The sequence below is a fragment of the Ammospiza caudacuta genome, chromosome 8 (genome assembly GCF_027887145.1).
Source record: "Ammospiza caudacuta isolate bAmmCau1 chromosome 8, bAmmCau1.pri, whole genome shotgun sequence".
Lineage (NCBI taxonomy): Eukaryota > Metazoa > Chordata > Aves > Passeriformes > Passerellidae > Ammospiza > Ammospiza caudacuta.
In genome coordinates this window covers 22,855,732-22,869,965 of record NC_080600.1, presented here as the reverse complement: position 1 = coordinate 22,869,965, position 14,234 = coordinate 22,855,732, and the positions used below count along the sequence as shown (strand labels likewise).

General features: G+C 41.9%; 1 protein-coding gene across 2 annotated transcripts in view; it reads right to left on the bottom strand.

Moving 5' to 3' along the window:
• Positions 1-14,234, bottom strand: part of CHN1 (chimerin 1) — a 92,404-nt gene that overhangs the window by 76,036 nt on the left and 2,134 nt on the right. The window contains exon 1 of one of the 2 annotated variants that reach the window (XM_058809145.1): positions 1,924-1,948. The exons of the other annotated variant lie outside the window; for it this stretch is intronic. The gene's annotated coding sequence lies outside the window, so the exon portion shown is untranslated. Of the gene's footprint in view, positions 1-1,923; positions 1,949-14,234 lie in introns of those variants that run through there. 2 annotated transcript variants of the gene reach the window in all.

Here is a 14,234-nt window from a genome sequence, read left to right as displayed (position 1 = left end):
GTTTAGAAGTCACTGAATAAATAATGTTTACCCAAATGTAATGTTGCTCCATTAGTGACTTAAAACCAAGACATTAATGACAAGAACCTGATGGCACATATGGCCTGGGGCCATGTAGAAATCGCTTAGGGTTTCACAACCTGGGCATCATAGAATTTCCTTTGTTAATGGAACATCCCCACAGGGCTGAGAACACCCCAGGCAATAGGCACCACATTTCTGTATGTCACTCAGCAACGATGACTGATACTTCTAGAATGTTATTGAGTCTTTGATGCTTCTTTAATGTTATCTTTGGCACCCAAATTCCTTTGAATTAAGGAAAAGAAAAATGCTTTGAAAACTTTTAGACATATCAAGGCTCTTCCTAAGACACCAATGCTGTAAAGGAGCTTCAGCGCAAAAGTCTCCCAATAAACCACCATCTATTTTCTCCACCTTCTCCAGGAAGGGAAAAGACATCAGACAGGCACCCAGTTCAACAAGCTGGCAGGTGTTAGAGCTCAGCAGGGCCCTCAGTGGTGTGCAGACAGCACCCCTCCCAGCAGGGCATCCCCTGCTCTGAGCCCATCGTGCCGTTGACACGACACAACCCATCCCGGTGGGAGCTGGAGCGAGGCACTGCTAAATTCCAGCTACATCCCACTCTGAGCACAGAGGCAAACTGCCTCCAGGTCCAAAAAGGAGCTTTTGCCAGCTCACATGGTTTGTCTCTGCCAGGGGATGGCAATCTGCAGGCAGAGGTCACAGCAGCCAAGAGCAGCCAGCTGCTCCCAGGGCAGCCCTGGAGAGCTGGCACACAGCAAAGGCACTGCACCACCGCAGCCATCCACCCACAGGGACGCGCCCAGCTTGGGGGCAGAGGTGACAGTCACCACTGACAACTCTTCTTACAGTAAGTTTTACTTCTTTACCTTACCCTTTGGCACAGGTAGCTACACTTTCCAATGCCCATAAATTCAAATGCACATGGTCAGCTTTAGACCTTTAAAATTAAATGATGTTTGAGTTATCTAAGCAACAAAACAAATCCGTGTATTTTCTTCTCCTTTTCAGAGGCATTCCCATCTGGGAGGAGAACAAGAATAAAATACAATCTAAGGGAAAGATGCAAATCACTGAAAACAGGCACCAATAATGAATGCATCCCTTCAGTTGCAAGATGGCACTACATCACACATCCTATGCCCCAGAAATTTTTAATATTGAAAACTTATTTTTATTTGCTCTTTCATCCTCTTGTGCTTTTTCTTTTACTACTCTTATTATTACTGGAGAAAAAATGATTAAGAGACAGTCAGTGTGCACAATGCCCCAGAAAGCTACAAGGGCTAATGGCATTTCTCAGATGTGACCAAGGGGGACACGAGAAAGCACACTCAGCAAAAGGGAAGGGGCCTAAAGAAGGGCATGCTCTGATAATTACATCAGTCTTGAGGGGGAAAGAGAAAATGGATCACACTGCCATCCTGGTTCTACAGTGTCTGATCTGGCAACAATAAATTCTGTGAGAATGCTTCTAACGGGGCTGAATGAGAGACCCACTGAAAACAGCCAGAGTTCAATGACTTTTATGAGCAGGTCTATTATTATTGCCTCTGTTTGAATGATGGGAAATTTTAAGAAGTAATATTTTGCTTATCACAAGTACTGCTGCAGTAAAATGAACTCATCCTCTAAGTGATTAGACCAGGTTGCAAATCATTAATTTCTAGATTTTCATTTAACCAAAGCAAAGGAAGCAAGTATTCATTTTTCCTCCTCTTTGCCAAATAAAGTACTGGCACATGACTGCATAAATCATGAGAAATCAAAAAAAATTATATCTTTTACAGCAAAAAAAATTAATCTTAAATATCTTAAATTTTAAAGTGAAACTTTCACATAGACAAAAACATAGACACATAGACAAATTTTTCTTACCATTGCATTTCTCTTGACAGTAGCTTAATGGGGTGAGGAAATATGCCATGAAAGCACAGGTAGCTTACTCTTAAAGTTTCAAAACATCTAGTATTATTTCCTAGTGTTGCTTCAAGTATAGAAATTTGGCTCTCAGAGAGGTAAAAAGATGACAAGTGCCACCTTGTGGGCATTTAATAAAGATGAAATTTAATGTTACTTTCTGTATCTTCGTCACCAGACAACAGGCTGCTGCTGATTTTCAGTATTCCTGGGAACACCCCCTTTGCTCTCTAAGAAAAGACAGACATGGTGGGAATTGCTCCCTGACATGGGTCTCAGGTCAGCTGCAGGTAAAACAACAGAGTCAGGCCAAAGACTGTCTTGTAACCCTCTCATTTACATCACCACATGTATCCTGAAATGTCTAATTTACGCAGTAAACAACTTCCAACTGAAGATGTTGTAAAAATCAAATATGCCTCTCTAATGTATGTGTTTAAAAGAAAAACAGCTTTTTTTAAAAAATTCATTGTGACAGAACTGACTACATCTGACCACAGCCCTGAAGAGATGGATCAATGAGTTTGGCAGTTTCCCATCCTCCCCATGGGTTATTTGAAAGGTCTACTGCAGTCTAATTTCACAAGGTCAAGATTTTCAGAAATAGGCCTTTATTGGATTAATTGCCTCTTTTAGATTTAACAGGAAATTTTTCCAAGTACCTTTTAGATTCAGTAAAGCAAATTCTTGTTCACTGTGAATTCAGAGTAATGTCAGGTTGCACAAGCTTGACCACTGCAATCAGACTTCTTTGTTTTGAAACCCAGACTGGTTTTCTCTGTAGACACTGTTTTGGTCATGGAAAGTTAAACTCACATGGAAGGCTGCAGAAATATCTGTTGAGGCTATTGCTCTCATACTCTCTCATTCCAACCATAGCAAGGGATAATACAGGAGAAAACATTTACCCTTTGACATTTTCTTTCCTATTTTTTCTTCTGCAAATCCTTCTTTGTCTCCTATTTTAAAAGTCTGCCTGCAAAAAGACAAAGCTCATTTCCCATTGCTTGCTTCATTTCCTCCAAACATTAATAACACTAACAAGAGCACAGCAGTTTTACCATAACTTCAAGCCAGTGACAACTGTTATAGCCATGGTCTCAAGGCATTCACAGAAATACATTTTGTCTTCATTTCTCCAACCCATCTAACAGGGAATATTGATTGGAGTTTGATTACACAAATATTCTGAACAGTTATCCTACTAGTGAAAAAAACCAACATGCTATCATGTAAAAGTGCCTTCTAGCTGTAAATTAATCTTCTACCCTGAAGACAATGTCTGTCCAGGACAAGCACTTTTGAAATACAACCCCTCCATCCATTGCATAATCCCCTAATTTGCTGAAAGGGGAGATGTGCTTTATCACAGTTTGCTTGGTTGCTTTCATTCGTTTTTCCACACACAACACCAACATAATGAACATAAGTTCACTTTCCTACTCTAAAATACACTTTTAAGTAGAGTATTGTGGCTTTACCAAAAGTTAAACCTCAATAAAAGAGCACAAGACTGACTCTGCCCCCCTACCCCTTGGTAAAAACCCACTGAGAACTTGTCCATCTTTGCATTTCAGCCCAAGATAGTTGCTGTGCATTCATTAACCTCCCGGGGTAAATAAAAAAAAAAAAAAGAAACAAAACCAAGCCGCCCATTAGCAGCCCAGGCAAAAATCAGAGCCTTCCAGAGAAAATTAAGAGCAGATCTGATTTCTGACTGCTGTTACAACTGGCATCAAGACAGACTCACATATTCCAAAGCACATCACTCCAGCTGTGTCAGATGGCCAAACCAATGCAGCTTCTCCTTCCTCAAACTTGACCCATTTAAACTCTTAGACCATCAAGTTATAAAAAACCAATTGTGATTCCTATTACAAACAGATTTTTCATTTTCTAAAACAATTGTCAATAACACACACCATTGCTCAGGCAAAAACATGGTTTGTATTTACATCCTTACTTTCAGAACAGATGCAACTACCAAGTAAAGTAACCCAGCCCAAGATCGTGATTGCTTTTTACAGCATCATGAAGGACAGTCCTAAAAAAATTATTGGCAGGGTCTGAGACAGGAAATGGAAACAATGTGGTAGGATGCCTTTTTTTAATTGGAATTTAAGATTTTATTCCAAAAGGCATTTTCTGATTGCTGTGAGCTTCTCTCCAGTCTGAGACGCACCACTCCTTACCTCGTGTGCTTCTCATATAAAACATTCAAGAGGCCTCCAAAGAAATGAATTAGGATGCTCCACATAGAAAAGCTGAAAACTTCACATTTCCTTTTGGCAATGCCATGGCTCACTATTATAACTGCAGCCAATGAACTATGGTGAAAGCTTTTCACCCAATGGCCCCTCCCTGTTTATAGCATTACATCCATCTTTTTCATAATGATTTTCCTCCCTGGCAGGCTCATCTGCTGCACTAGGCAGGAAGCAGACAAAGGAGAGAGAGCAGGGCCAGCCCATGGAGAAGCTGTGCTCTGGGAGCAGTCCTGCAGCCCCCAGCACACTGTGTGATTGAGGCAACAGCCAAACGGTCTCAGAGTGCTTTAGCAGCTCTGCAAGCACTGACAGCTTGTCTGCATGGGCTTCCCCTCTGTCCTCAGCTCCTTCTGGGTTTGGGGGCAGAAAAGCAGGTCAGGGGAGCTGGGAACGGGCTGCTGGAAGGAGAGCTCAACAGAGGTTTGGTACTGCCCTGAAGGAATCCAAAAATAGCTGGAAAGCTTGATATGATCAATGCTAAGAGATAACCTCCAGGTCCTTTTTCAGTTAACTCCATGTTTCTTTCCCCCTACACAAGATGAACTCAGATGGTTTTCTTATCTCTCTTTTGAAATTGTTTTCTTTCTCCTTTTTCTCCACTAATTAGAAGAAAGACAAATTTGTCCACAAGTAATGGAAACTTGGGTTATTAGCTCTCATATGATCATGGCACTATGTTAAACAGGTTTCCAACAATTATGAGCTGCATTTCTAGGATATCAAAGCATTCTTACTGGAACCAAGATCCCATGGAACTGTCCACAGGTAAAAGCAGACTTAGTCCTACATAAGACATCTAAACAGAAAATAGGAACAGTAGCTGGTGAGAGAAGCAGAGGCCCTTACAGATGAGTTCATCAAAGAAAGATCAGTATCTCTATTCCCAAGCCTTGCTAACACAGTATTACCCCAGCCAGATTTGTCTCTCTGGATAACAGCTATTTTTTGTGTCTTCAGCCCCACTTAGACTTTATAATAAGAACCCTATCATGGTAATTGACAGCACAGGAAAACAAACAGACAGACAGAAGGATAGTGATAGGATGTGACAGATCAAAAATCAATCTTATAATTTAAAAATGGTCCTGGCCTGACACAGCTTGGTGAAAACTGCTGTGAGGCAGAATGTTGCAAGCAATTGTCAGAGACTGTGATACACAGGATATCCACAGAGAAAGAAGGGCAAATGGTAAGACAGCTCTGAGACACTACAAGCCCTGCCTGTGCCTCCCACAGCTGCTCTCGTACAGCAGTGGGATAAGGAAAATGCCAGGTTTTTACATTTAAAAATCACTATTAACAGCAGCATCACCACCACCCCACCCAAAAAAAGCAATAAAAAATGACCTTTCTGCTTTTCATAGACCTTCCTACTAAGTGAGAAAAACCGCCAACAAGCTGAGTTAGCCAGAGTGAGCTCTTCCTCTGACAGATCAGTCTGCAACTCACTCATCCCAGAGGCTGCTTGGGCCCCTGTCCCAGGAGTGCTGCATGCCCTGTCCCACCTGGGGCTCACCAGGCTTTGGGACAGCCGGGACACAGAGACCACAGCTCAGCTCCTGCTGATTCTGAGCCTGCAGAAGAGCAAGTCAAGATTAAATTATCATCTTTGGTCTAACGCAGCTGGAGGTGGATTGGGGTGGGGGTTTCTGCTTACTAAGTACAGTTTCAATAAAATCTAAGGAATACAAGATGCTCCATGGAGTTCCTGCCGTGCTTGCTGCTCTGCCACTGAGGAGGGGCACACAAGGCTGCAGGGAGGGGACTGTGGGCACAGCTTGCTTTGACATGATGTGGCATTGGGAAACACACAGGTCAGCCAGGAGCTCCCTGAGCACCACAATAAAGCAACAGCACAGCTACAGGCCATGAGCTCACCACTGGAAATGGATGCTGTGACAAGCTTCCTCCCCTTCTGTTTCTATTAAACAACTGAAGATTTTTCTCAACTTTTGTTAAGTCCCATTTATAAATATACTGCTTAAAAGAGAAAAAAAAAGCCAAAAGGAAATCAGTAGAAGTAATTGCTGTGTCAAAATTATGCTTCCTTAATTGGAAGGATAAACCCACATGTGCATGTTTTGCCTGTAAGAGAGAGGTGAGGAAGAAATACATCCTCTTTGGGGGTTTTTTGTAGGCTGCTTTTTTTAATAAAAAATTATTCCAGATTGCACTGAAACACTGTGTCCAGATTCACATGGAAACCATACAGCACAGCTGAAAAACACTGGAAGACTAGCCCTACCAAATAATTATCAGCAACTTTTATAGTCTGTAGTCTGCTCTGGACTGCACATGTATCAGATACTAATTCAGCATTGAGGAGAATGACTTATGAGCAATGTGAGCACGAGGAATGGTCAGGAGCTGCACTAAAGCACTAAGTCTGTTTTTCAGAACTGCTCTCCTTTTTACATAGTCCCCTATTTACACCACACAAGAAATAATTTTATTCTCTCCTTATCCACTGCTGCAGCAGTACCCTAAAACTTTCCTACATGAAATACTGTGAGGGTGCTGAGGCACTGAACAGGCTGCCCAGAGAAGCTGTGGCTGCCCCATCGCTGAAAGTGTTCAAGGCCAGGCTGGACAGGGCTCTGCTCTGGTGGAAGGTGTTCCTGCCCATGGCAGGGGTGTAGGAACTAGATGACCTTTAAGGTCCCTTGCAACTGAAACCCCTCTGTGAGTCTATGATGCTCAGTTGTACCTGCTATGCAATTTAAATAGTTGCAGCTGTGGTAGCACACCACAATGTAGTGGGCAACAAAACAATTCTAGTATTTAGAAAGCAGAGTTTTACCTTTATATTTAGAGTGAACTTTCACACAAGCAAGCTGCCTTGGGACATCCAGCTTCTGATCAAGATCAGAAAACATATATTTTTATTTTAGCTTCTTAAATGGCAAGACTGCTCTTGCAACGAAGGAAGCAGGAAGGAGATGGAGATGAGCACCGTAGCAGAGGAAACCATCACCTCCCACCAGCACCAGATACCCAGACCCAACCACATGATGTGGTCAGCAGAGCCAGATCCTGCCAGCTGCACCAAAGCTGGATGTGACAGCGGCTCCCTCACAGAACTGACAGAGGCCAAAAGAAACCTACCTGCTCACTGTGAGCAGGAAAGTCCAGCCTGCAACCTCTTCAGAGGGCCACTACCAGAGAATGCAGTTTTCCTAATGCATTCTCCCAAGGAACTAAGCTTTGGTCACATGAAAAACAGACCACTTTATCACATCCCATCAGCATTAACAACATTTTAACCAAAAGCAAACCAGCCCCAACATGACCAGTGTTCCATGATGCTTATCACAGAACAGCTGATAAGGTCATGAAAATAAATTCAGAGATGAACATATCAAAATATATCATGGAAGTTAGACTCACAAATGAATAAATAGAATTTTATGAGTACAATTTCCAATAACTTTCAAATCACTTCATACATATCATTATCATTTTATATATCTTTTTCATTCAGAGTGCTGCAAATGTCAAATGCCAATTCTTACCATTCACAGAGGCTGCTGCACACACAGGAACACTATTGGATTACAACTGGGTGTGACCAACCTCCCTCCCTCCCCCCGACTAGAACCAGGACAATGACCCGTCACTCACTCCACACACAGCCAAACTCTCAGAACAGCACAGAGAACTACAGAAACTCTTCCCAGCATCTTCCTGGGCATGGCCAGTGAGGCTGCCTGAGGCCCAGATACCACGCAATTATCATGTCCTGGCTATATGGTTAAATGCTTTAGAAGATCAAATATTTCAGAGACCTTAAATGGTACTTGTTGTCTTACATAACAAGAGTTCTATTATCATTATAGTGCAAGGATTCCATACTGCCAGAGTTTTGTGCCTCCTCTAAGCACTGACTCTTCCTGGTCCTTGCAGCAGCCATCTGACTCCAGTTCCCACCTATCCATTCTTTTATACCACTTGTTCTCATTGGCTACAGGTGTGGCCTGTTAAGATCAGGCCTGCTCCTGATCTTTAGTAATTGGTCCAGCTGCAACTCGTTGGGGGATAAGATTACATTCTATATGACCTTCATTCACCCATACTGTATCCGCCTACAGTACTCTTCCTTGTTTCACACATACTCCAAAAAACAACATCCAGAGGGTTTTTAACTTTCTGCCATCATTTGTGAAGATGCACAAGCCAGATACAATCCATGGCACTGAAAGAATAACCGAGCCAGGTGATGATTTTATGAGGGAGGAGGAAGCATCTCATCCCCTGCTAATAACTACAGAAGAGCCCTTGGGCCAGTCTCGGGGCTGTTTTGTTTCCTTGTGAGGACATTTGTGTGCAGAACTGTACAACCTCTGTCCACAGGGTGGAGCAGCTCAGCAGCCTGAGCTGTGCATGCTACACCCCACGCTCAGAAAAAACAGAACTGTGCAACAATGCTCGTTCAGCTTAGACCGTACAGAGCACTTACCCATGTCTGCACCCTGGGGGATCCTGATTAATCTGCCTTTATTCAACAAAAATGGCACAGTCTTCCAAAAGGCTTGTGCTTTGAGTTTACTATTAGAGCAGTATTTAAATTATGACTATAGTATTGCCACTGTGAGTACACACAAACTTTTCTGGACAGAGATGTGCTTTCTGTCAATGGAAAACTTTTTGTACACCTGAAAAAAGCAGGTAAGACCTCTTGAAGAGAATTAGCGAGAGAATAAAGTCCCAAAACCTGACAAAGCAAAAAGCATCGAGTCCAAAACAAACAGAAGAAACCCCACATTTACACCTGGAGCATCAGCCCTTGGCCAATGTGAAGTGTACATCAGGAAACCTTCCTAGATCCTCACATTCAGAGTGTCTTTCACTTCAACATCATCAGATGAGATTCTGTGTTACACTGTCTCCATTCTTAGTGGACCTGCTGGTGTCAAGGAGGAAAGGGATGCAATTGTTCAATGATCAGCATAAGAGAATCTCTTTGGAGAAAATTAAAAAATCTCACCTTAATTCATTACTTGAGCACACAACTGGACATGTCCTTTCCAGTTTCAGCAACAATCCTCAAACTTCTGATTTCTTTAGATTCTTATTCTAATACAACTGAAAGGAAACACAATTTTATACTAGCCACTGTGTGAAGCACACTTCTAAGCACTAAGCTGAGAAGCCATGACTCAAATTTTTTATCCTTGTCTATACTGTTAGTGTCACTTCTCTGGTATTTTGATCAATTTATACCAATTTACTAGTTAATAGATCCTATACAGGTTTTTTTCTTTTGATTGCATTGCTGGCAAAACCTTTTCAAGCCTGCTCTCCTTATTTGTTTCATTAGGTTCTAAAAATCATGAAAGGTTAGCACAGCACCTAGGAGAAAATGTTATGACTCTCAGCACCTGGACACTTCTCCTCCCAGACACATGAATGGGAGTTGGAAGGTCTAGTTTCCCTCTAAAATAGTTTCAATTTTTAACAAATCACCTTCATTTTTAAATGTTAAAAAACCCCAAACCTAAACATTGTACTAATATCCCTAAATAGGTTCATCTAATTAGACTATTTGTAGTTCCCATTGTGACTAGATGTTGAATTGCTTAAATGCCCTCTAAAATTAGCTTGTTATCAGTCAGTACTGAGTGAACCCAAGTATTTTAAGCAAGGGCTAACCACTTCAAGAGTATCTGTTGCAACCAGGTTAAAAACATCACTTTGAATTCACTGTTGTTCTGCTGAAAAAGACCTAGCACAGGCAGCGCCACATGGGATATGTACTCACTTTGTTGCTCACCTTATGCTCTTCAAACAGTTTTCAGTTTTTTACTTTCTCTTTGGCCTAGAAACATCCGTGATAGATACCATTCCTATCATTCTACCTTTATGTTCCCTGTAGTGACAAAAATCCTACTATAAATGTCCCAATTCCATGAACAAGATTCCATTACCTACTACAGGTAAGGAACATATTCAGAGACTTTTCAGGGACAACTGGACTCTTGAGTTAAGGGGCTCTGTCAATAAACTTCACAATCACAGGTAGCCACAAGTTGTAAGCATAGCCCAGGGCCAAATATAGAGAAGAACTTGAATTGTAGGTGATCTGTTTATTTCCTGCTCTTAGAAGGCTCTGCACACAAGACAAATAATGAGCAGATTAATTTTTGAGTATTTCCTATTCTACAGAAAATCTGCAGCATTATCTGTTGTGAACCATTTATCAGAGGAGCACTTACGGTCTCTGTACCTGTGCCAACCAAGCAGTCTAAAAATTAATGCCCTTTCCCAAGCAAAGAAAACATTTATTTAGAGAAAAATGTCTCTCTTTAAGACTGACACATTAGAAAATATGTGCTTGAACCAACATAAGTATATCCTACCTTTTGAAGCAGCCATGAGCCAGCAATCCCAGTCTGCATGGAGAACACTAATCACAGATGCATAGAACTTGAAACAGTAATTTGTTAATTATTATTTCTAGTATGGAAGAACTTATTTAAAAAGGTTCACTTCATACCCATAGTAGAAAATAGTAATAGAAAATTAATTCTGTGCAGGACAACATCAGAGCTCACAGCCGTGGAAGCAATTCTGCTAAGTGAGCAAACCACTATTTATGAGCTCTTCCAGAAATGCATGGACCCCTGAAACAGAGGGATCATTGGCTTCTCAGCCCCTGCCCTTTCTGCCTGTAGCAGTGTATTGCTTGTTTCTTTTATTCCGATATTTTCCCTAAAGATTTCTCTAAAAACTGCTCTTTTTCATCATCTCCTTATAAAACCATATCTGTCATGCTGACTACAGCTCTGTCTCTAATCCCATTCAGCTGTAGCCACTCATCAGAGTGCAAGCACTTTGAAGATTAAAAGAGAATTGCTTCGTTTCTCATTTCTTAACCACCAACACTCAGGGATGAGTTTTTATCCACTGGCAGGCTCCGAGCAAGAAGGCAAAAGCAGGGATAACTAGTGACAAATATGTCCATGAAGATCTCTCCTGGCTGTTTTGAAATGTCCTCCTTTGTTCACACAAGAGAGTTGATGAGCAAATAAATGAACAGGAAGGGAATTCATACAAGACAAGGACAACTCGCAAGCACTAAACATAACAAAACTATTTTTCTTTCAAAGTACAATGTTGACTTTCTTTGAACACTTTTCAGGATATTCAAAGACACAAGCAAACAGTGGGATAACTTAATACCTCCCCTCCTTTTCCCTCTATGTTGTTTGTTATCTTTCCAATAGTTGAGTCATCCAAGTGGAATAACAGCGTGCACCTCAGGCCTGTCACTGTGCAATCTCACATCTTAGGGTATTAACAGATGGCTTTAGGAAGTCTAGCCATAGGAACGTGACTGATTGCTTTTCCTGTCACTAGGAAGCTGCTACCCTGCAGGGATTCAGCACAGCAGGACTGGTGGGCATCCCTGAGCCACCTCTGCTAAGCCAGGCAAGTGGCTTCAGCCCAAAGGCTGGGCATGCAGCCACCAGACTGTGCTGAGATGGCAGAGAATGGCTCTAACACCATTCCAGCTGCTGCACCAGGCAGCAAGAAACAGTCAAAGAGAAAAAGGAGGTTACACCTATAATCACCACAACTTCTATTGCTGTTTTTCCTCCTACAGCACAACAGGACTGTGCTGTAGAAGGAAAAACACCAATAAAACTGGACATCTGCTCAAGTTCCAGACATTCACACACACTGCATGTGAAAATGCACACTTTGTGTGGAATAAAATGAATTTAAAACCTTAATAAACAATTCACATGGATATCAAACCTATTGCATCTATTACTTGCAACAAACAAAAGAATCAGACAGAAATTTTTTTCTGCTTCTCAGAGAAATTGACTGTTTTCCAGTCCTTTGCTCATGCAGTCCTTGTGCAGGACCTGCTTTCCACTGCCAGATCAAACTTGCATTCCAAGTGCTTGGCCACTGAAACACAAACTGAATGTTCTGGTGAAACCCTGCTTTGCTGGCACCATGAAAAGGCGTGGCACATAGAGGTGACCACCTATGGTCACAACAGGCTATTTCTGCCATTGCAACTTTGTCACACAGTCATTGAATATCCTGAGTTGGATCCCAAAAGGATCTTGGAGCCCGAGTTCTGGCCCTGAACAGGCCGAAATCACAGCAAACATCTGTGAGTGTTAACCCTGTGGAACTATGAACCCTGCTGGGGTGACACACTGCCTGAAGTAGCCAGCATGACTGAGGTAACAGAGGTATGTCTCCAGCTAACAACTTCCAGGCTCTCCCACTGCTGACTAATTCCAACAGGGGCTGCTCTTCCTATCTGTGGGGCAGTTGAACGCCTCTTTCCCATCACCCACATCACAGACCCACCATCTGTACCAGGGAACATGGGCAGCCCCCTACACACCTTCCATACAGCCAGCTGTCAGCACAGGGTATCTTGGAAGGGCATGACTGAGAGACAATGACAGGATGAAGAAAGGAATTTCAAAATAACTAAAACTGATGAAATGAAGGGTCTTAATGTTTTTCGTCCCTTGTACTTTATTGCTGCATCATAATCTTGCCAAGAGGCTGTAACTGAAAAGGGTAAGTGAGGGACCCCTTAGGCTTTATGTTAATTGTTGTTTATGTTAATTGATGTTAATTGTTAATACTAGAAACTCTTTTCACAACCAACTTTCCCAGGAGCTGCCACCCAAAGGTGTGGACTGCAGGCAGTGCTCCTGTGGCAATGTGGGCTGCTCTGAGGACAATGGCAAAGGGCAGCCTCCAACAGGACCTGACTTCCACCCTCCTGATAAGCGTGTCCCTGCTAACCCAGGATCTGCAACAATGCCAGCCTGGTCTCCAGACTGTCCCTTTCTAGCAGTGTCTTTGCACTATGCACTGAACGAGCCATAAAACACTCCCTAGAGCACGTTATGACACTGCCCAACCCTCTCCTCTCCCTTGCTGTGCACATACAAGCACACACTGATTGAAAGGGACCCAGGAAACTTGGGGAATCTCCTTGCCCAATAAAGTTTACATGGCAATTTACGTCAAATTTTACATGCTTTTGGAGCACAACTTATTAGAATCAGCCGGAGAATGGTGAAATTTGGTTCAGTGTGATAGATCATTATGGGCTAGGGAAAATAAAAATGCAATATTGAGCCTAGAGTTTACGTGAGTGAGTAGAACCAAAGAAACCACTCCCCTGAGATCTGTTGCTTAGGACAATTTTATCAGCATAAGATAGATGTGAATTTAAAATGGTACAGTTACAGCTGCTTAATGCCTTAAAACAGATAAATTAATTCAGACATTTAATTTGCCTTTCCTCAAATTTGCTGATATTGCTTTGGTGGGAGGTTACATTGAAATAAACAACCCCCCCTCTTTTGTGGGTTATATTTTTAATGATTTACTATGGGTAGCTCCAGTGCAGTAACTGAAAATGTAACTACCCATCAGCAGCCAACATTTATAATAAAGGCTGAACACCGTTCCTGAAGCTCAAAGCAAGCACACTGTAGTCTGTCTTTGTTATGTGCTGAGACAAAGTGTGCCAAGCCACCCCACTCAGAGGACTCACAGCAACACAGTAAGCTGTGCTAGCTCAACCATGCATTAATCACAACCACATCTGCAAAGATACTGCACTCATGTACACTTCTGCATTTACACAACTCACACACTTGCATCCATAGTTTAAGACATACTGTTAAGCTTTTACATTTGTGAAAGGCATCACATTCATTTGTTGATGCATATGAGCCATTTTTGTTGCACTGTTTTATTGTCACTTTTTGTTTTCTTAAAAGAGTGCAATCCTGAGGTTTGCCCTCAGCAAGATAATGTTTAAAAACTACAGACACAGCAGAGCACCCCACTCTGTCCTCTTGACTCATTATCTTTTACATGTATCAATGACATTTACTGTAACAACAGATGTGATAACACACAAAACCACCAAGTTACTTTGTAATGCAAATTTGTATTAATAGAATATGTCATGCAGTCAATCAAACACGTACAAATTGGAAAAGAATCTCA